At 30.1% G+C, this 24,454-nt stretch overlaps 1 protein-coding gene across 2 annotated transcripts in view; it reads right to left on the bottom strand.

Annotated features, from left to right (window-relative positions):
- LOC126774377 (uncharacterized) overlaps positions 1-24,454 on the bottom strand; it is a 152,014-nt gene that overhangs the window by 99,341 nt on the left and 28,219 nt on the right. For both annotated transcript variants that reach the window (XM_050495872.1, XM_050495871.1), the window contains exon 2: positions 14,266-14,310. The gene's annotated coding sequence lies outside the window, so the exon portion shown is untranslated. The remainder of the gene's footprint in view (positions 1-14,265; positions 14,311-24,454) is intronic.

The following is a 24,454-nucleotide window of genomic DNA, read 5'->3' as shown; positions in this document are numbered from 1 at the left end:
AATGTATAATCAATTATCTCTTTCTGTATTATTACGAAATTCAATTTCGTATATAAGATTTTATTCATATATAATACAAATTTCGAAACATAGTTAAGTTTGGAAATAAGGTATTTTTGTATTGATGCAATAGCAAACTGTTTATCTTTAAAAACATTTACTTTTATGTCACGTAATTCAACTTTATTATCTAGCCTGTTATCGGAACATGTGAACGGTTATAAAAACTAATATGTCAGCTTTCCCCATCGAGTATTTCAACTATGGAGCCATCAGTCTCTTTGATGATAATTAGGATTTACAAGTAAATTGACGTGGCACAGTGGCCGAGAAGTTTATTGAAGTCTTTGAATTACTGCCCAATATCACCTCGAGTTCCTCCTAGTTAATGAACATTATAAAGAACAAGGTAAGCCTTACCTTACTTAGCGATTACTTAATGCAATATTTAAACTAAACTCTGAAATACAGATAATATATCATTTTTATTAACTTTTATTACTCATAAAGTACATTAAAAACTTTATAATATATAGTTTTATTACATATTATACATTTGAAGGTTACTTTTTTGTGTTAAGTATAATAACGTATTTGAAATAATAAATATAAATTAAAATAGTAAAGGAATCGTTGCTGTTCGGTATTCTCAAATTTTTGCTCTTAGATTTTCAAGGCTATCAGATCTTACAAAACTTCAATCAAAGATCATATATGATCATAAAGTGTAGGTACATTAAAATCAGTAATTGTAATGAGTTTGAAACTTATAAAACAAAACTTCAATTTTAAAAATACAAATTATCTGTAAACGCTCAAATCATATAATAATATACTATTCCATCAAACAAATTCAGTACATTCAAGCAACAATAACACCGTACACTAAATATTTAAATGTCTTTCTGAGAAAGCGAACAGACAAAAGTGAGAAAGATGAAAGCACGATCATATTTTTTCGTAATCGTGATCTCATATTCTCAGACCTTCACAATGGCGTTTGTAAATAAAATGCTATACAGAACGTAAGTCTGAGAGTACGTGTAATGAAAGTGTTGCGCCATCGCTCAACGACTTTTGGCTTTAATACTAGATACAATTAATTAAACTAAACTTTCGCTTTCTTGATACGTGGGATTAATCTGTTGATACAAAATGACGGTAGTCTTACATTATTATGTCGTCCCTACTAATGTTTTAATAATTAATAGGAAGACAGCAAGTTATGATCATCTTGAGATACAGCTTAACTATTCCGAATACGTTTAGAGTTCGACGTTAGAAAAAAATGCATCTTATATTCTCGTCGAAGGTTCAAGTTACCTTCACTCTAAAGAGGAACAAAAATCCAAGACTAAGAAGGATGTATCTTTGTCTGCATTACTTTCGCAATACCTATTTTAAAGTTGCCGGAAAGATAACGTCACCCAGCTTGAATTGATAATTGCTAAATATATTTATTAACATCATTACAATAATGTTATCTATATGTGCATATGTAATATTTATCAAAAACCGTTACGCCACATCGAAACGACCCGTTTCTATTGTTTTAAAGAAGTGTCGCGAAACGCGAAAGGCGTGACGATAATTGTGTTATCGCTTCGTCTCCTCGCAAATTTCGTTCTGAAATGAACAAGCATCGTATATAAGCTACATGATGCGGTAAGCTGTGAAAGAAATTGCTTTATCCATTCGTTTATATTTTGCTACATCCTGAATTTTCAGCGCCTTCAACGTGAACTGTCAATATCTAAAATAAATGCACAATTGGCACGATACACTGAGACGAATATGATATCCTCCTGACCGATTTCGGCCACGGCGGCCAATTTCAAGATTAGCCAAGGGTGCAGGACATATTATAATGCACAAGTGTGTGCGAAAACAAAGGTGCACTCTGTCTATTTTTTTATCGGCACGACCTGGGCTTTCAACTCAGGACCTCGGGATCCAATATATTTACCCACTAGACCAACGAGACAATATAAAACTGCTGCCAATCAAGTATAACAAATATACGTTTATAAATTACAGCAACAAAAAATGGTCAATTAAGTTAATAACAAGTTACCAGTTATCGTTCATTGTTTTGCCGCGAGCAATATTAAGTCACCATAATTTTACAATAGTCAGTTACGAACAACATTCGAACAGAAATAATTATAAGTACGATTGACAATACAAATATATCATATCGCTACTTTCGATTTTAACATTTAAAAACTGTTTTGTCATAGCCTTGTTTAAATATTACAATGGAGACATTAAGAGTAATTAATTTAACTAAATACTTAATGGAAATCCATTAAATATAAACTTTAATGTACATCAAATTCCATAAATAAAGAATATTATTAACACAGATATATGGAAACGTGAAATGGTGTCTTGTCAACAGCCTTTGGTTTAGAAATTTATTACATACTAATAACGACATAACAATACGAATACACTTTATACACATAATAATACATAAAATAGATAAAAAAACAATAATAAGATACAGACAATTGATAAACACTAGAGGAAAATTTATACTGCAATAAATCAGAAGGTAGGTACCACCTATTCATCACTTATTCTACCGCTAAACAGTACTTAGTATTGTTGTGTTCCGGTTTGAAGCATGAGTAACCCTGTGGGACATAAATAACTTAGTCTGTTGGTGGTAATAATATAATATCTGTATTTCATTGTGTTCATCTTAAATTTAGTTTTATATATCTTAAAAAATTGTGGACTTGCTAGAAATATAATAGACTTATCTTAAAATTTTAAGAATTTATACACAAAATCGTTAATCATTCACATTTCAGTATCACGTTTACGTCATTAGATTTAATCACTCGATTGTAATACTAACTGGTGTTACGTATTATTTTAAAATACAATTTCAATATAAAATCAATTTGCCTCTAATATTTCTTCATTCAGAATACAACTTATTTATTATATATCACTGAAATCTATCGAACCCTGTACAACGCCCTGTGCTCACCAAACGTTTAAGTATTAGCAATAAATATATAATCTGTATTCAGTTTAATAAATTTATCACCAACATTTATACGAACCAAATCATTATTTATCGTAACCTTAACATCTGTGAGTAAATCAAAAATTTATAACAGTTGATGATATAATATATTTCATTGGACTAGAATTGTAAATATATCGATCTATTATTCATTATTAATGTCGTCATTCGTTTTTCTCTATTCTGTTTATTTGGGTCAGTGCAGTTTATAACATTACAGGGAAAATGGAAATTGCAGATTTTACAACTAGCCTGCCTGACTGCTTACGAATGTTAGCTGATTGGTTGGTTTCTTGCCACCATACCTTTGATGAGTTACGTAATAAAACGGATGCGTTTAACAAATAATCCGTTAGTAGACTCGTTCTACGTTTACAATTTGAGATAGAGTTATTTGCAATTATACTGTACGCCACAACGCAAAAGTAGATCTATTCCTCTATGATTTTTAGAGTATAATTCTACTTAAACACATAAATATGCCATTCCTTTAATACTTTCAAGGTTATTCAATATAAGGTTCTCATCTGTTCTGTTTAATGTTCCAATCCAACACTTAATAGCTGATAGTACGTCTGTCTGTGCTTCGCTTGGTATGCGTACAAATGCCACGTTTTACTCCGCCCGTTACGTTATTTGAAATGTCAGATTCGTGATTTTTGTCGTGAAATATTTCGTAATATGTTTTGTGCAATGTTGTTGGAGTATCGGTGAACCTAATTTTAAATGATCATAGATTTGTATTTCGAACAAGTGTATGACTAATTTTATTTGGCTCATGGCTTAAACCCACACTGTTTTATAATTACATACTGTTTCACTAAACAATGGGTTCAGATTTGAAATAATTTAAAAAATATTTCAAAAATAACAATTCTTTCTATAACCCTAATCGAACATAAAAACAAATTTTAAAAAAAGTATTAGAATACTAATTTGTTAAATTTGGCTTAGATTTCGTATTGTTGGTTGTTGGTTTCGTATTGGCTTGTACAATATGGCATGCTGTGCTTACACGCTTAGCGTTGCAGCCTTAATCAAATATCTATTTTGTTATAAATTATTTGCATATAAATCGTAACTTGTTTTGTAATAAATAAATCATAAAAAAATATAAATCCTTCGAAATAAATTCACTAACACAGATAACGCTACTAGCGTTTGCCGAGATTCCCAGCTATCTAGATAATGCGGTTATAATGATAGTATTATAAGAGCGGTAGAAAGTCCGGTGGTTTATTTAAATGAGGTCTCCGTCATTTGATTCGCTTACATTATTTATAGCTGAAATAAATAGAGCAATGCGAATTTTATCTTAGTATTGAAAATTAAATGCACCATGAGATTAGATGATTCAAAATTATGGCTTACCGTAGTTCGGTACAACATCAATATCAAATTTAATGCCAATATAACAGTTTTATGGTCTAAAAATCTCGGCAAATCGTGTGAATCATAAAAATGGAACAATCTTTTAAAATAATCATTTTAAGCATTACTTATGTCTGATTGTAGTAATATCAGCTCATATACCACTGCTGCAAACGCCTCCACTTCCCTTATGGAAATGGACCGAATTCCACCACGCTTACTGCGAATTACTCATCAAATGTGTCATTTAATTCCAACATATAAATATATTATCTTGAACTTGAAACTACGATTTTAAGTTTTTTTTTTTATTTCATGTTGGTAGACGGACTGGCAAAAGGATCACCAAATTATAATTGGTCATCAAGACCATATTAACCATTCCTGACAACTTTAATGCGTCACCAAGTGCCTGAAATTACACAGGCTCACTTACCGTTCAAATTGGAACCCAACAATACTAATTATTGCAGTTTGGAGGTACAATATATGGTGAGTGGGTGGTACCTACTCTGACTTTTACACGAATCCCTTCCATCAAGTAACCACCTTAAGAAGACAGTATTTTATCTTCTACGTACTTATTACTTATATATTGGGCGCAAATATTAACGAATTGTTTTTAATAACACGTTTTCTAATCAAATGGACATCAAAAGATTAAAGAATTTGCTTTTGTCACGCCTGACCTTGTATTGCGGAAGAAATGTATATGAATCGTATTACCTTATCTACTTCTCGTATGACAACTTTCAAACGCAATATTATGACTTTGTATATAATTGCCTGTTTGCATTGCTATAGTTATTTGCTGTTGTACGTTTTGCTTAATTTATTAATATTGGAAACTAAAATGTTGTCTCCCTTTTGCCTATAGTTACACTGGCTGACTCAACCTTTAAATCGGAACACAAGATTACGAATATTTGCTGTTTAGCGGTAGAATATCTGGGTGGTACCTACCTATATAAACCTAACACCAAGTAAAGTGTTATTTATATAAAAAGTAAATAAAGATTAATAACGAGTACCTCTCATGTATCATAGACTTTAATAAGATAATCTTTAATTCGAATGTTCTCGCTTTAAAACACAAATTGATTAGCAACACTAACAAACTACCCAGCTTCAGCTTAACCAGGTTTTTTTTAATGTTTATTATCAACTGTGACATCAAGTCTGAATTTTTCGCGGTCACGATTTATTTATACAATCTACCGTCACTTTACTTATTCTATCTATAAGTCTCTAGGAGTAAGACGATAGAAGTTAACATTTATGTAATTTAGCATCCCGCGATATGAAAAATAAAATTAATGGTTATATATTTCGCAATGATTATAATCGGCTTACGGCAAATAAAACTGAACAAGATTCGTTCGTTGTACAATTTATATACGAAGGCTTATTATTCATATAATAGCTTTTTTCCATTCAAAATGTCTTACCGTCTATTTATCTTTTAACGGTTCATCCTTGACTTTTACAGATTATATTAGCATTTATTCGTGAACAACAGAGTATACGACTTGTGACCGTAATACAAAAACGTCTTTGGTCACGAACTTTTTAAATTTTAATGCATAGTACAACCTTGAATACTTGTATTAAGAAGCATTTGTTTTGTATGTCTGTTAAAGCATTTCTACGATAAATTGTCGCGTTCTTTCAAAGCGAGATTTAAAATGATATAATTCATGTAAAATACTATTAACCAAATAGAAACAATATATAATAATAGATAGATGTCGAATAAACTCCGTAAGTTCTTACTTTAACTAAAGTACTGTACTGTACTGTAACTGATAGGTCAAATCGCATTTTTTTATAGTGTGAAGAACAAAATGTATACAGCTTACACGTTAAAACATGGATATAAATTTTAATGGAATGATTTCAATAACAATACTAGAAGCAAATACTGTAGCGACAATTCTCCGGATCCACGGTCCGTTGCTTTTATCTGCACAATTGTTGAAATAAGGTGTATTTTGTAGCATTCTCGACCTTATTGCGTTACTTATAAGAGATTCAATGATAACCGAGGTTGTCTAAACACCTTGACGTTAGATTTGAATGGAATCGGTTTCCATAAAATAGGAAGTTTAATTAGATACAAATTTATGAAATGAAGGACTTAAGATTAAGAATAAAATGTGAAGAATTGTAGGTTATATCCCTTGGTCGTATAAAAACAATTGTCGAAAACTTTATTTACAAACGTATTTCTCAATTCTACATATTTATAGGCTTTCGTGCGTCTTGTGAAAGACGAATCCCTTATCTTGTGTCTATCTGAGTCTGTGACAGCCTATTTTCTCCAAATCTACTGGAAAAATCTACTCGAAATCAGTTGAAATTTAATACTAACATAAACTCCGGCAACTAAACTAAATATTGATTTATAACGTTAATTCCAAAATATTATATATTATTTTCAAGAACACTGTATGTCAAATGAATCTTGTATATCATAGTGAGTTATGCACTTAAGACTATAATTTTCTACCGGGTATTATCAGGATGGGTTCACACTTGCACTTGTTGTCCAACTCGCTCTTAATCGGGCTTTACAAAACCTGTCATTCGCAATTGTATGAACAGTCAGATGACAATTTTTTTTTAATTATTATTATGTCATGTAGTCTCCACAGACTTGCTATCCGTGCCTTTGGCGTTTCTTCCTATCGTTTCATAGTTTGGTATTTTATGAGTGTGTAAAATACCAAACTATGAAACGATAGCATATATAGATATGTTTTTATTCTCAGGCAGCATCTCAATCAATATTTTGGATTACAATTTTTTTTATCTTAGTGGGATTCTGGATTCCCATGCTGATCTGGACGCCAAATTCGGCCAGCCTGTCCATATGGGGTCTATTAAACAATTGATAAATAATTTGGATATCATTCTTCTAAGAGCGAACCGGATGTCCTGCAGGGGTACACGTGCTACCTGGTTACATCTATGTATGTATATATGGCCAGTTCTCACGAACCAGTAGCAAGCACGTCGTTTTAAATATGGTGGGATATTATCTCAAATCTCAGTATTTACTTCAAGCTGGACGTCTTTGACCTACAACATTTTGCATCATTCGCGGATTATTGTAAAATATGTAAAATACCTGTTTTAAATAACAATATTTGCAAGTCGATGGCTGACATATTTATATAAATATAAAGTTGATCGTATACATTATAAAATAATTAAATTTATTTCATTTTATTGCCATATCGTTATTAAACCCTATAATAGTTTAAAAACGTAAAAATTATATAATTTTGTAGATACTTTACGACAAACTATGATATATTACAAACTTTGGTTACAGAAACAGCCACTCCAGTGGCATAACACCAATATTTATAATTTTATATAAATGAGACCTTATTTATACCAGAACAAAGATCTAGCGGTGGCATTTTAGTGCGTTTAAAATTGTATAAAATATAACACTAACTTCAGTTTTATTCATTTTTATTACAAACATTAATTATAATTCTAAATACCACCTTCAATATCAGATTCAAGTAAGGCGCTTTTTCGATACCTCACAGGGATTTTTAGTGAATAATTCGAAACCTATATTGAAACGAAATAAAATAAATCAAAGTTAACATTAAATAAATCCGTTCGTGTATAGAGAGCTTTAATCTGTACCCCAAGTACGGTACGGTCAATTAAAACGAACGCGATAAACGGTCCGAAGGCGATAATGTCGTAATATTGACACGGCCACTGCCTACGCTTCGGATAAAATAAAATAAAATACATTTTAACGTCTGATTTACGTAGTTTTTATATTTAAAATGACAAATGATAAATATGACGAGACATCAGAAATATCTTAGTCCTATTAATATAACTATAACTAAGTATCTAAATCTGATTTTTTAAGAATATTTGAAGCATTGAGCATTAGGCAGATAGTTGATGTATCTAGGACACGTACGAAACGATTTGCTTCCTCGTTTCTGATACGCACCGCTAAGATCTGGAATATCCTCCCGACCTCCGTTTTTTCCACCACCTACAATATGGGTACCTTCAAGTCTTAGAGTGAATAGGCATCTTCTAGGCAAGCGCACTCCATCTTAGACTGTATCATCACTTTCCATCAGGTGTGATAACAGTCAAGCGCTATCTTATATATTTTAAAAAAAAAGACATCCTTACGTCTCGTTTTCAAGGTGCTCTGACAAATACTGCGATGTCGCATTTTGAGAAATTAGGTCTCTCTCTCTCTCTCTAAAAATGTCGGTTGTTTTACATCAGTGCATTGTATGTGTATAATGAGGATAAACGATCGAACACACCTGTCCAGCCAAGCGAGAACAACAAAAAGACTTCGAAGTCGCTACGTCGCGCAGGTGTGGCCGTAACTTTACATATAATTCCGTATCACGGTTGCTTTCGCTTCGCCGCGCATTTATGTTCTATTCTTAACTATGTACAAGATAAAAATATCTTCAAATTTAATTTGTGCCAGTAAGAAATCTCGGTTAAATAAAAATCAATTGAAAACTAATAATGATACATCATTGCGGTACAATAAAAAAAAATACAAAATTGTACGTAATATTATCTGTGCGATGTTTAAAACTCTACTAAAGTATAAACTCGCGAATAGCCGTGAAATGAATAAATAAATACAGTGATATTTCCTGCTACAGCCTTTGAAGCATTCCGTGAAATCGAAAACAAATACACATTTTGATTTCTCATTAATAATAATCAGTTTAATTTATTTTAATAATATGTAATTTCTGAACGCAGCGTTTTCATTAAGTGCTGTTTGGCAATCGATATTTATCGATATTATTGTTCTAGTTTTAATATAAATTAATAATTAAACACAGATTAATATTCCCTTATATTCTATATAATCATCTTTAGTCGAATAACAAGAAAGTAAATTTTTATTGGTCAACTCATTAATTTTATTTTCAATTTAAATTTATTATAATTGGTCTTGTCTTTGGAAGTCCTAATTTTTTTTTTAATAATTAATTTAGACATATTTGCACGTTCTATTTTAGAAAACTATTCTCTGCGTTTGCTTTATCTCGCATATGTTGTAGAATATATTTTAAAAATAAATCTTGCATAGATGAGTATGATCTCGATAAGACTGGTTCCTACTTCTATACTACTTAGTCGCATAACAGACGATATTTAGTGACGAAAAAGGTTACGGATTGGCTAAAACGTATTCACGTTGCAATTTCATTGGTACAAACATATTTTGTGTGTTATACTACTAAATACGAAAGTCGTCCAAACATCTCATATAAAGTAAGAATTTTTTAAAGGTTAAAGCTAAAGTTAAAGTTAAAGCATAAAACAGTTCTTTAACTTTATACACTAGTTATATATATCACGGGCGCCGAACTGAAACCAATTTGGTTACACGTTATTATAATAATGAGAGAATAGCCTGCAGATGCCTCACGTATAGCGATTTCATCATCGATGTTAAAGGGCCAAGCTAAATTATTCGATTATTTTATGTAAATATGAAATTCAACTCTGTGGTGTTGAAAATAGAACATATAATGTAATGATAAGAATAGTAATGCATCGGCACGTTTTGATGTGAAAAATATCGATTGTAATGATCGATAGCTTAAATTGTATTTAGGTTGCGTGCCTTTGAATTGCCTTTTCCTCAAAAAGGCTCGAATTTTACAGGATGTTACATTTACTTGATTATATTATTAGTTTCCAAATGATTTTTCCTAAAATGTGGTGAATTGAGACCTTTACTTAGTATATTAAATTTATAAAAAAAACTAAAATATTTGCATTCAAGTTTTTGTGTGCATTTAATATGCAATAAATATACTATCTTTATTGCACTTTTCTTTGCTCATGTTTTAAGCCCGTCATTTATAAATTAAAAAAAAAATTAAGTCTATAAACTGCTTCTGAGAGCCTAAGGTAACTAGAGGCATCTAAAAACTAATTTTCTGTAATATTAGATATGCAATTTGTAAAAACTAATATTTTGCATTTTATCGATTAAATATTTCATTGGAAAAAGAAAAATCACTTATAAATTTATAAATATTTCAAATTATCGACATTCGATACATTTTACTAAAGATACACAAACAACACTAAGTATGCAATTTGACGGTATTCACGACAATGACCCGCTCTGCTTGCTCTTAGAACGTGCCAAAAATTTTAAATTTACTAAATATCCTAACTTGAAACTGACTCAAACAATATCCAGTTTAGAATTATTATGATTCTGAAGATGTCGAAATATCCAGCATTGACCTTTTGAAGTTATTATTAAACTGTGTAAAATCGTGTCATTGTCATTTTTAAAATAAAAAATAAACAGCTTTATTCAAAAAAAAAATCTTAAATTCAATTTAATATTTCAATAATATAATAGAAACTAAAGAGAAATTTAGAACAATGAATCTATAATCGATTTTACCGACTTGATTAACGGAATCTTATTAGACAGCTGTCAGAAATCAAATTATAATCCTTTTAAACATGACAATACCTATGTATTGTCTATTATAAGTCATTTAAATCATAAACAATTAAAAAAACATCATTCCGGTAAATATAAATATATATCGAGGTATGTATTTTAAAATTCGATTAAATTACGTGACATGTGATTCAGACAAACAGATACCGCTCCCCACCGCCAAATAGCAAAACTGTATGGTTATGTTCCGTTTGGAAAAGTGACCCAATGAAACTTCAGTACCCAAAGTTGGTGGCGTATTGGCGATGTAAGGAATAGTTAATATTTCTTACGACAACAATATTTAAGACAACAATATCTAAGGGTGTTGGTGATCACGTCATCAGATGTCCATTTGCCCGTCCGCCTACCTATATTATAAAAAAAAAAAAACATATTTATAAATAGAGAATAAACAAGCTGTTTATAATAAAACATTTTATTCTAATTTGAAAATGTTCTACAAAATCATTGATGAAAGCTATCAACGTAAAACACGTTAAACATATTATATTTAATTAAAACTGTTAAATAAATTAAAAATTTAATTAGTTACTACCTTTAGTTTCAGTTTTTATTTTGTTTTTTTATTTAAATATTTTATTTTCTGTTTTTATTCTATTTTTGATTTGTATATTTTGTAATTGTGTTTGTGAATAAGTATGTTCTCCTATAATTGGTTGTGCATAGTTAGTTTTAAGTTAATGTAAAAAGTGATTTGAATGTGTGTTATGTACAACTGCTGGAGATCCAAATAAATAAATATATTTATTTTTTATTATTATAATACATTAATTCTATAGGTCACTGTTTGGCCGAGACCTCTAACTTATATAACGTTTTAATCTCGGACCGGCGAAAGTGCCGAGTCGGCTTTGACATCGCACACTGTTTGATTTCGATTTTGACCGCGAAAGACCTATTGAAGCAATTTAAGGTTGCCATTCTCTAGATTTGAAGCATGGTATCGCTTGATAACATACTTATATACAAATGAAGAATTCCTATCTATTAACGCGCTATTTTAATAAATATTTTCACGCTTGGTTGCCCGTTTTGTTGAGAAAGCTTATAAGCTTAAGCTCGAACTATAAAGACCGAGCAATTAAGTTTAACGCCAGTTAAACTGCTTGGAGTTGTTAATAATATCATGAATTCTGAAAACAGTCATTTCTTTCGGCTATTATAATAATTTTTATATATAAATAAATGTAAATAATGCCATTATTTATAAAAATATGTTTGTTTTGTGAGATATTGTGTTTTTAGGAATAGCACCTATATATGATGTCCTCAGTGACCAACGGCGCATATTATACTGTACGAGTGTGTGCGCAAACACAGATGCACTCTCTATTCCCTCACTCTAATAATCCGATAGGACAGCAAATCCGACACGAAAGAGGTCCAACGACTTTGGACTTTTTGCTGTAAATATAATATTTAAATCAGTAAATTGAACGACATAAAAATAATATATAATTACTCCTTTTATACGGAAACGGATAACACATTATATAATCATAACGGTAACCCATAACGGTATCAAGCATGTCCACATTTTAGTTAGCATATCATTAATGTTAAATTTATAAATTTGCATTAAAATCGTGTTAGTATCTTAATTAGATTTATCTCGAAATAATTCTGTCTGAAAAATATAAGTCGTATTATTTTTATCGTATGTCATCGCTTAACGCATTTGGTGGACGGTTAGTTTTATAGAGATGTTCTATTTTATTTGTTACAACTCATGAGCTGACGTTTTAAGATGAGACCTCATCAGAATCAATGGAGTTATATTAGTAATTTAGTTTCGAAAATTTCTATTTAATACACATAATTTAAATAAATTAGTATATAATAATTTTCGGAATAATTTAAGAAAATTAATAAACAATCTGATCCAAAAAAAATTGTATCCTATAATGAATGAAGTTTTTAATTTGCCACCAATATAGTGTTGTTTTTACTATATTTTAGAATACATGTTTGTGTAAAATATTCTTGCTTAATTTTGAATAAACAAAAATAGTTTCCCCCTTCCACACGCAAGCGAAACCGCTGACGTGAAATAATGATTTTTTAAATGTCATTGGTAATATAATAAAAAAAATTAACGATAAAATTAAAACACCAATTAATTAATTGTAAAATATTTAAATAACAAATTCAAATCATATAAGTAAATGACTTAGTTATATCAAATTTAGCAAACATTTTGAAAATAAGATTGATATTCAAATTCAAATATTTAAAAATGTATTTTTTTAACCTCGATATGGTTGCGAATTTATTTGCTAAAATTTAATTATTAGGAGTAATATGTTTATAGATATTTATTCATAATAATAATATAATAATGGTTTACATAGAAGATTTAAATCAATAAAAATTACTATACAAATCATGGCTACTTGGAATGGCGAGAATGCTAACAATTTTCCCCGATTAAACGCAATTCTAATTTTATCTGTGCGAAAAATTAATCAGCCCTTCTGACCAGTGGAGGCAATAACCTTTTCAGTATGATTTGCATAATCAAGCGCTTAATCGAGGTAGCAAGCATACTTGCTATCAATCAATGCTGGCAAAATTTATTATATTGGGAGTCATGATTTTCTAACATAGAAACAATTTTAGTGGTTGGATTGCTGATTTTAATAAACTTCTAAATTAATGTATTTACGAAGGTATAATCATATCAAATAATAACATCAAAATTTACTTTTGTTAAGTTGACCCTTACAAACACTGCTTTTATAGATAGTAGCTATTGCCTATAACTTATTGGATACCTGGTTACCCTGACCATCTAGTTAACAACTTGTTTCATTTGTTCAAATAAATAATTTATCTAAGCGCCAATAAATCACATAATGACTCACACTTAGAGCTGAGACACTTAGGACATTCGTAAAGGTTATATAGGATCGATTTGACATTTAAAGAATCCAATATGGCGTCAACGCGCCAACACTTTGTTATCATTATGTTTAAAAAAAGCAATTTAATGATTAAAAAAGCAAAAAAAAATATGAATAAGAGTAAAATCAATTAATAGTGATTGCTATAAAGATATTTCTGTCATCTTTTATTTTAGAAAAAATATAAGCCGGTACATGTTCCACTAGTTCCAAGGTTTGAAACTTATTCCACAACGCTGCTCTAACTTGGCAGATACACATGTGGCAGAATTTGATACAAGTATGATTACCTCATGACGTTTTCATTCACCCCCGACCACAATAATCATTTTATTAAGATAATGAAAACTCTGTGGTACTTGCCCGAGTTTAAATGACACAGCGCCCTCTCGACAATTAATTTAATGACAATTTATGACTAAACTAACCTTTACAGTATGTTGATATCAGTTTACTCGGTCGTTTAAAAGAATCTGTAAAAAAAGAAAACACTATTATTCTCAAGACAAATTACGTGAGATTTTTTAAAAAAAAAAACCAAGTCATTAAATAGAAACTAAAAGTTCTATGACGTCACATGACATTCAATCTGAACTATGAACGTCGGGTTCAAAGAACGTACTTTATAAAGCATTCACCGTGAGTACGTGTAACATAAACATACGCCCACAGCGGAAATCATCTTATAATATACACATCTAAATTAACCGACGTAATAAACAACATGTTACTTCCATCGAAAGTGAAAATAACGAAAGTAAGAGGTGAACCGACAGGTTGATCGGCCATTTTGACAAACCTGTTGATCTAAAAATAAACAATTTTAGACTTAATGCTTAATGACGTAGCTCACAAATTCCGCTGTTTGACTTAGGTGTTTGGGGTGCGGCTAGGATTTGAATATCATTATCAACTACATTATTTTATTTCACATATTATGTATGATGTGACGAGTTATCTAAGCGCGATTATTATGAACATAATGTGGATTTTACTGAATAAGAACCTTTATGTTAAATATATTTATAGAATATAATGCTCTGAGATTGAAAACTTGATTGTTAACATACAATAGGTATATAATAATATAATTAATCTTTATTTTATATAAATGCTAAGTAGTTAGTAATCTAATATTAGTAATTTTATAGTCACAGAAATAGACTTAACATTAGGTATTATTATTAAAAAATGCAATGTTTTTTTTTTCTAAAAAAAGTAAGTAAAATTAGCCTGTAAATGTTACGATGTAATAAGTTTCTCCTTGCAATAAGTTTCTCCTTTAAGACTCGGATCTTATTCCACCACGCTAATCGAATGTGGGTTGGGATACATATTTAAAAGATTTTCATCAGACTTATGCTTTTCTCACGATGTTCTTTACCGAGCACGAAATAAGTTCAAATGCAAGACCAACTGCTTGACGTGCTATTCGAGGCACGGAATTATTAAAACGGTCAACTTACAAGCTTTGGGATGCTGCAGATAATATCATAATAACTCTTTAGAACCTCTAAGTTACCCACTGGACTAACGAAAATCGAAAATAGGCAGTGAAACATAACATACGTTATATACGTTAAATACTAATTTCACTCTTTCTGTCATTATTGATTTAACATTCGAAAGAAGAAGACACAGCATTGCTTAATGAATCACCCGCTAAGCAACGTTCATAAGTAAAAGCATTAGATAGTTACTTTACAGAACCAGTATGATTTTATTAACAGGACATCGGTAATATGCCAATTTTTCCCACAAGATAAATGATAAGATTGATTTTATCGAATGAATAATAACGAATATTACCCACGAAATAAAGCAAAAACTAGACTAATACATTTAAAAGTAAAATATTCACATACAATTTCGATATTAATTGCGACAACATTTAATAAACGTACTCAAAATGGATTCTAAGCCTCGAGCGATAGAAAGATGACAGGAACGATGTAATAACTCCGATCTGATTACATAAGATTTACCGCCGGACGCTAATGACAAATGCTGAGCGGAAGTTTAATGAACTGAAGCGTATATATAATAACTTATTTTATTGGTAACTAGTTTCCGCAGTTTCATCCGAGTGTGTGTGTTCAGGTGGGTTATGCCCTGTTTTATGTCCCTGATAACGTGTATGCAAAATTTTATGATCGGTTTAGTAATTAAGATTTGAAAGCATAAACAACCATACTATCGCATTTGCAATATTAGTCAGAATGAGCAAATGATTCTAAGTAAGCATTCATTGCAATATTTTTTTCATTTTTTTTTTTTATATCATGAACTTTATTTTTTTTATAAATCAACTGCCGTGTCTAATTTTATATCCACCGAGAGTGCTATGCAAAATATTTAAACCTACCCACCGTCTCTGAATGTAAATAAAGAAGAATAAGCAAGAAACCCAGTTGTTACTCTTTTATCTATATAAACTTGTACAGAATAATATTTATAATATATATATATATATCACCTTTGCCTGTATCGATACTGTCTCCAAAAAAAAAAATCAAAACATATAATAAAACAAACGTATTGTTTGTACACAACAGGGGGTCATAGATCCCATAAAAATTATGATATAGCATAATAACTTTTATAGTATTACAAATAAGACTTAAATCTTATCCATGCGATTTATGTAACGCTGAGATCCGTGGCGTTGAACTTTAAACTACGCACATTGAATCCTAATTAAGTGTAATTATATTATCACGTGTTACTTGTTGAATAAAGACTCATATTAAACTTGTAAGAACTGCAACAAATAGTCAAAGACATATTATTCTTAATAATAACTTATGGAAGTCAACATACATATACTTTTTCTGTATATATAAATGTATATGCTTGCGTTTCTTTACCATGAAAGAAACCAAAGACTGAATTAGTACAAAAGCTTAAAACCACAAAAAAGAAATCAAGAAATACAGATTCATATATTACTAGAACAACCAGGAACACACTGAAACACTCACAAAAACAATCATCAAAATCGAGCCAGCCGTTTAGATATCATCGACATATTATATGTACGTATATTATAATTATAAGAATTTAAAAAGAAACATTTATATCCAATTTATATCAATTCCTAATAAGCGCGTATTACGCTTAACGACCAATTTAAATATTTTAACACAACATATATATTATCTACAGCCAATTGAATTACAACAAATTATACTCGTATACGGCTCAAAATAGCATAATATAATAATTAAAATCTATGGGTCTTATTTACAGACATTGCTCTCTTTCTATCATTATTGACTTGACACTCGAAAGAAAAAGACAGCATTGTTTCACTAATATCCCGCAAAACAACGTATATAAATTAGGCCGTATAATGATAAATATTATTGAACCAGGCAGCACTTAAAACCGTTGGACCCGCTCCATGCTTCGCGTTGATCGTGTAGGATTGCCATCCCGTCGAAATATGATGAGGTAATAGTGATTTAATCTGTTTGGATTCACATGTCATAGAATTTCATCCCACACATGCAAGTTTCTTTCTAAGCACATAACGAATTATAAATATAAATTAGTACTGGCCTCGATTTGAAACAATAATATCGATCGATCGATTAAGATTAACGTTTTCTAACGACTAATTGGTCCATCTCTGCTCTTGCACTTCACATTACAACACTATTAAAATATCGAACATTAGCTCTTAAAAAAACATTATTCATAAAACGTGCATCGAATCAGTTTTCTCTCAGAGCCTAAGTTACACAACATTAATTAAACGTCGACAAGAACTAATGAATAACTATATCACTTATCGACATAAAAATACCGTTACGCAACGATTGACACATGTTATTTGTAACATGTTTTGTAAAGGCGTTTTGATCACGATTTTCTTTTAAGTAACCAAAATATATGTTGTATAAATTAAAATATTAAAGATAGACGCGATATCATTCTAGTTACGAATAGTATATAATTATAAATTAAATTTACTATAAAAAAAACTACTTTTGGAGATATTTTTGGACGTACATTGTCCGCATGTGTTCGTTTTTTTTATCAAAATAGACGGCCTGATGTTGATCGGCAGGATGTATAAACAATTTATGTATTTTTATTGATTTAAAAACTTTATGGACCACCGTAATATGCAGTTGGAACAGAAGGAGGACTTAATGCCTGAAGGCATTCTCTGCTAGTCATCTTTTAGGCCAAACAGAAATCTGTGAAGGCGGTAATTAGTAAATTATATCATCAACAATACAAATATAAGTACACAAAAATACAACATATATTGTGTTAACTATGAGACCTAAGATTCCATAATTACACTGGCTCACTCACGCTTCACCAGCATAATGAGTATTATAAATTTAGATCTGTTTGCTGTTATTGCCACTAAAAGGAATACTTTATTATTCTTTCAATTCCTTATATTATCTATGTCATTAGACCTAAGCTTCATTCATGGGGGTCAAACCTAATACCTTTATAACGATTATGGTACATTCTCGATTCAATTGCAATGCAACTTTCGACTATTCGGTTCTGAACCAAACCGAAATGTTACCAAATGCTTTTATATAATAAAAAAAAAAAAAAACAAACTGAATTTAAAATTTTTATGTCACTAGTAGATAATTAAATAATAGGAAAATGGATAAAAGGCAACGATAACACTCCGATTCGATTGCGATAAAGTGACAATTTGTTAGTAGAATTGGTCCAACGGACATCGAAATTTGTTTCTACCCAAATAATCATCCTTTACAAAACATTAAGCGAAATAAAATTGTTAAATAAACTATATATATAATTATATACATATATACATACAATTGTTACAAACAAGTTAAAGCGTTACTTATTTAAACGTGAATTCTCATAACACTTTTCATTATTCAAAATAACACCATTATCATATGTGAAAATCCTTGAATATTGTTGTACCTTAATTACATTCTTCTTAAATGCTTTTTAATTGCCAGCCTTTCAAATATATACAACATAGATTGAAACTTAAAAAGCCTATATATATATATATATATATATATATATATATTTTAATTGTAATAAATGTTTCTGTATGTTTCTAAGATAGACTTGTATTATTCTGAACAAAAGAATAGCTATAAAAGAGAACGTAACTGTTTCTATACATTCGAACTGCTAGACCTCCAAAGCAATAATAATGTGTTCTGAGGCTCATAAGGCTCACTACGTACGACTCAAGCGAGACTATGTAACGCAATAGAATGCGATAAGAAATAAGAATATTTACAGTTTTAAAAACAATGTATATTGTAATATCTAATAATTAATTAAATTCAATGTTTAATGACTTGGTCAAAGTGAAATCATCTCAAGTCATTATATAAAAGCCGAGATGGCCCAGTGGATAGAACGCGTGAATCTTATCCGATGATCGTGGGTTCAAACCCGGGCAAGCACCACTGTATTTTCATGTGCTTAATTTGTGATTATAATTCATCTCGTGCTTAACGGTGAAGGAAAACATCGTGAGGAAACCTGCATGTGTCTAATTTCATTGAAATTCTGCCACATGTGTATTCTACCAACCCGCATTGGAGCAGCGTGGTGGAATAAGCTCCACAACCTTCTCCTCAAAAGGGAGAGGAGGCCTTAGCCCAGCAGTGGGACATTAACAGGCTGTTACTGTAATGTTTAATACTATGGAAATATAAATAGAAACACTTATTATATGAAAGCCCTCCATTCTATATTATAGTTATAGTTTTTAAATTATTTTTTTCATATATATTTTATCAGATTTTTGTAAATAATATAATTGTATATGTGTAAATATCTATAACCAATATAGTATATGTTGTGTATATTTTATATATTTAATAATTATCAATAACTACATATTTCTTTAATTATTGAGTATATCGTTTTGACGTTTCTTTGGTTATTATTCAATCAAAAAATACCTTACATAATCTATAAACGGATACTTGACATACAATCATGTTCTCATTCTATTTTTGAATTTTGTAATTGCATTAACATGATATACAGCGGTATGCAGCGCTGATCAATATAATCGCGGTTATACCCTGGTGACATACAGCGCTTGTTAGCGCCACATATCTGTGATTTAACAACCTTATTACAAATGGTACCGAACTAGCGTAACAAAGCGTCTCTAGTGTAAAGACATGCATAACACTTCATTAGTATTACAACCGTGAACCTTGCTCGTCGACGTTTGGTTTCTATTTCTTTATTTATCGTTAAACACCTTTTTAAAGTATGTTTTATAGAATGAAATAATATAATAAAAAAAATAGTTGAAAACATGTACCATACGCTGTTGTGACACGCTAATTAAATTAAATAATCAATTCTTGTACTTCCAATAAAACTTTGAAGCTAATAAATGTAAACAAAACGACTATACAATTTTAAAGTTGTTACTTTAAAGGAAAAGTATGCAATGTTCGACTAATTATGCACAAAAAAGGATAGAATTGCAGTACATATGATAATTTTGTAGGATATTTCAATTTATATCTAAAACAAATAAAAACACCGATATAATAAGTCGTTATTTCTGAGAATCACACCTTGAAATCACACTGTTTCGTAGAACTGACAAAATTAACTATAAATCAGGATTCGAAAGTGATAATAAAAACTAAATGGTATAAAGTAAAATTGGAGTAAAAATTTGTTTTATGTATACTTTATGTATAAATCCTAACTAAGAATCTAATTGGCTGAATAGATTTTGCCTTTAAAATAGCTGCTTAATTTATAAAAGTGATTTCGGTACTAATTATAAAGAAAAAAGCCAATGGAATCGTAGCTGAAAACTCGTCTACTCTATTTTAGAAATAATAGCTATGGTTTTTGTGCTGTTAAACAATTATCATACATAATTAATTTGAAAAAAATATTCTAATGATGTCAGCAAAGTGAATGTTTTTAGACCGCAGTATTATTTCAATATAACTATAATACTCATTAGATTTGTAAATATATTGAATTGTATGATCCGATATTACTTCTTTTTTGAGTGTAGAGTTGAGCTTATTCCGTCACGATGTTCAACAGGGTTGATTGATAAACAAGTGACAAAAACTCATCTGAAACATTTTTTTTTTAAATTAGCCGAAGGGGCAAATATGACTCTACTCCACCTGATGGTAAGTTGTAGAAGAGTCCAAACGCGACGACGGCCAGTACAGTCGGGAAGAATGTTCTGGTAAGGAATTCCACTTTTTGGAAGTGCGACAAAGAAAGGAGTTGCCAAATTTCTTTGTGCGCGATGGAATTGATGTCACAGTTAGGCGGTGACATCGAGAGTCATTATGTCTATTAATTATCATCAAATGTTAATTAGTTAAAAAACAACCGTCACCGACAATTATTTAGTTCCTAGTACTTCTATAAAATTGAATTAATACTTAATATTATGAATTAAAAATTAAATTATAATCACGACAAATTTCTTTTACCGGTTCTTTTTAGTTATTCATTTCCGAACCGGTGATAAATATTTGTCAGTAATAATTTAGTTATGTAGGTATATAAGATTACAACTTTATGTATTTTATATTTGAATTTTTTGCTCAGTAATCAATCACGTATTATAAAAACTGCATCCAACTCAAGTCCAAGGATATTTCGGCTCTTCGTGTTAAACACACTACGTTATAAGGTTACAATTATGCAGTTAATTTCAGTCATTAAAACGGTACTCTCAGTGTACGCCCTTAAATCGCATGTATTGACCTACTTTCTAAATTAAGTTTAAAAAAATGAGGCTTGCGAATCATTAAATCGACGATGTACGCACATTGTATAAAATTTTCAGTAATGTTTTAATTACTGAATTTTATGTTAATATATTTTTGCACGCATCTCTATAACGTCGGCGGCGTGGTTTCGCGTCTAGAAACGCGTGAGCCATCAATACGACATTGAGTAGTAACTTCCATCTTTTAATGCTAATATTACAAAAACAAAATTATTGTTTGTTTGCAATACGCTAATATTTGTTAAGTTTACAAGAGCGATTTAAAAATTACTATATATTCTATTTACTAAAATGCACTATATAAAATCACGCTATGCTAATTGAATAATTTGCAATATTTAGTTAACTAGGATTGATGGATGGATAAGGTGAAACTGATATAAAATTAACCCACACATACTTACAATCAGTAAAATCGTTCTTAGATACTTAATATCATTTAATTTCTTTTTTTGCGCACTAATTATTGCATGTTATATTTTAAAATGAACTTGTAAGGACGGAAAAACACCTGGACTAGTATAATAGTGACAGTTATTGAAATATATATACAAGTTCCGATTAAAACGTGTTCTTGAACATTTTAATAAATACAATGAAGTTTTTAATATCGACATTTCTATGTAACTTAGACTATTACAATATAACAAAACAAACAATTATCGTTACTATAAAACTACAAAATAAATTATAATTATAATATAGTTAAAATGTACATTTTAATGCAAGACGCCTATTTTAAATATGAAATAAATTGGGTTGCTAAAATCCAAATTAACTTCGATAAACATAATTACTATAATAATCATTCATATTAATACCCGGATTTCGAGCGTGAAAGTCCTGCGCGAAAGTCAAATACTATGACATGACTGATTTTTTTATCATTTTTTAACAAACTTAGTAATTGGAAAACTCAAGCAATATATATATATATATATACACTGGCCGCCAAAAAAATCGACCCACCTACATTTTTTGTAAAAAAGCTATCGTATGGTTTTAAACTACCACATATTTATATTTTTAAGATTGATAATGAAAAAATGCAATTGTAGGATTGTACAAAAACAGAAATAGTGCGCAAAAAATAGGTATAAATAAAATATAGATATAAATAGTACAGATCGCGATAGTTAAGTATATAATAAGTGTATAATTATATATAATTATAATATAATAGTGTCGTGATAAATAGATATATAAAAGCGAATAGTTTGTAGAAAAACAGGAAGTGATCCGGTTACAACCGTCATGGGTGTCGGTTTTCCGACTGCTTTGAAAACGGGCACATGGAATGTGAACGTTCTACCATTGTAAGGACGTTTTTTACTCGTGTTAGAATATGTGTTGTTAATCTAGATATACATGGATAAGCAACACGAGTTTTTTATTACATTAAATATTGTAGCTAAGTGTATAATTATTATTTATTATAGTGATTAAGTGAAGTAAAGTGAAGAAGTGATGTGAGAAGTGAATTAAGTGAAGTGAATTATTAATTTATAACGATTATGATACGTTCCAGATTCAATTCCAATCCATCTTTGACTATTCTTTCGGATTGGAACCAAACCGACATGATGTTACCATATAGCGTAATTTCAAATCCAAACTGACTTGTGAACTAACTTAAAGAAGAGGAAAATCGATAAAAGGCAAAGTTTATGCTTCGATTCGATTTCGATAAAGTGTCAATTTGTTAGTAGAATTGTGCTCCTGTAAAATGAAATAAGACAACTTCAATTTAAATAGTTGACACTACATATTATAAAACAAACTACCGCCGCCGCGTCTATCTATCCAAATACAATAAATTTAAAAACTACTGAACTGATTTTCGTAAGGTTTTTTCCCAATGGACAAAATGATTCATGAGAAAAGTTCATCATCATCATATTCAGCCCACATTTATCCACTGCTGGACATAGGCCTCCTCATAGGTGTGCCAATTCTCCCGGTCCTGTGCTAGTCGGTTACCGAGTATAATTCATTATTTATTATATGCATCGAGTCAACTAACGGCTCGGTAGTATTATAATATATATTTTTGTTAATGTATTTAATCTAAATAATATTTAAAAATGAATATTGTGTCGAAAATTATAGTAAATAAACTATGCGACATCAATATTAACAAGGTATTTTTTTTTTAATTATTGACTTATGAGATTTATGTCTATGTTCTAAATAAATGTTAAAACCACTTTCGTTCGCTATTTAACCAAATTTAATCCGCGCATTATGTCGTTTTCACATGCTTTCTACACGCGTTGTGTGCGCACGCGCATACGAAGGTTGATTTGTGATATACGCGCGTGTTTTACACATTACTATTATAGTACACAAAGTGGTATACATAACATAGTACATATTACCAAAATAAGACAAAATTTGAGACATTCAAAAATGTATATCAAATCTATGATCCAATACCTTTTTTTTTAAATATTATATAAGTATAAGTAAGTTACGTGTACACTGCCTTTGTGCTTCAATTTCATATCGTTACTTTCCCGTTAGAAAGTCAATGAAAATGATTGGTACCGTGTCTATCCATTCAGATGACACTTTTACATGTATTAGTTTAGACTTTCTTCAAATATCGGCCTGTCTTATGTTTACGATTAATACATACAGCGGCTGTGTTATTTTAAACAACCGTATACACACAAAGCGATCATAAACCGTATGAATTTCTAGTTAAGCTAATCCAAAAGTCATTATGCCTTATTAAGCTTATGTATGTGTGATACAAGGTATATTTAATCATTTCTTTTATTAAAATGGACGAGCCAACAGCGGTTTATAAAAGAAAAAATCATACCTATTAAAGATACATTTTTTCC

The sequence above is a fragment of the Nymphalis io genome, chromosome 16 (assembly GCF_905147045.1).
Source record: "Nymphalis io chromosome 16, ilAglIoxx1.1, whole genome shotgun sequence".
Classification (NCBI taxonomy): domain Eukaryota; kingdom Metazoa; phylum Arthropoda; class Insecta; order Lepidoptera; family Nymphalidae; genus Nymphalis; species Nymphalis io.
The sequence above is the reverse complement of the archived record's forward strand: the minus strand, read 5'-3'. Positions and strand labels throughout refer to the sequence as shown.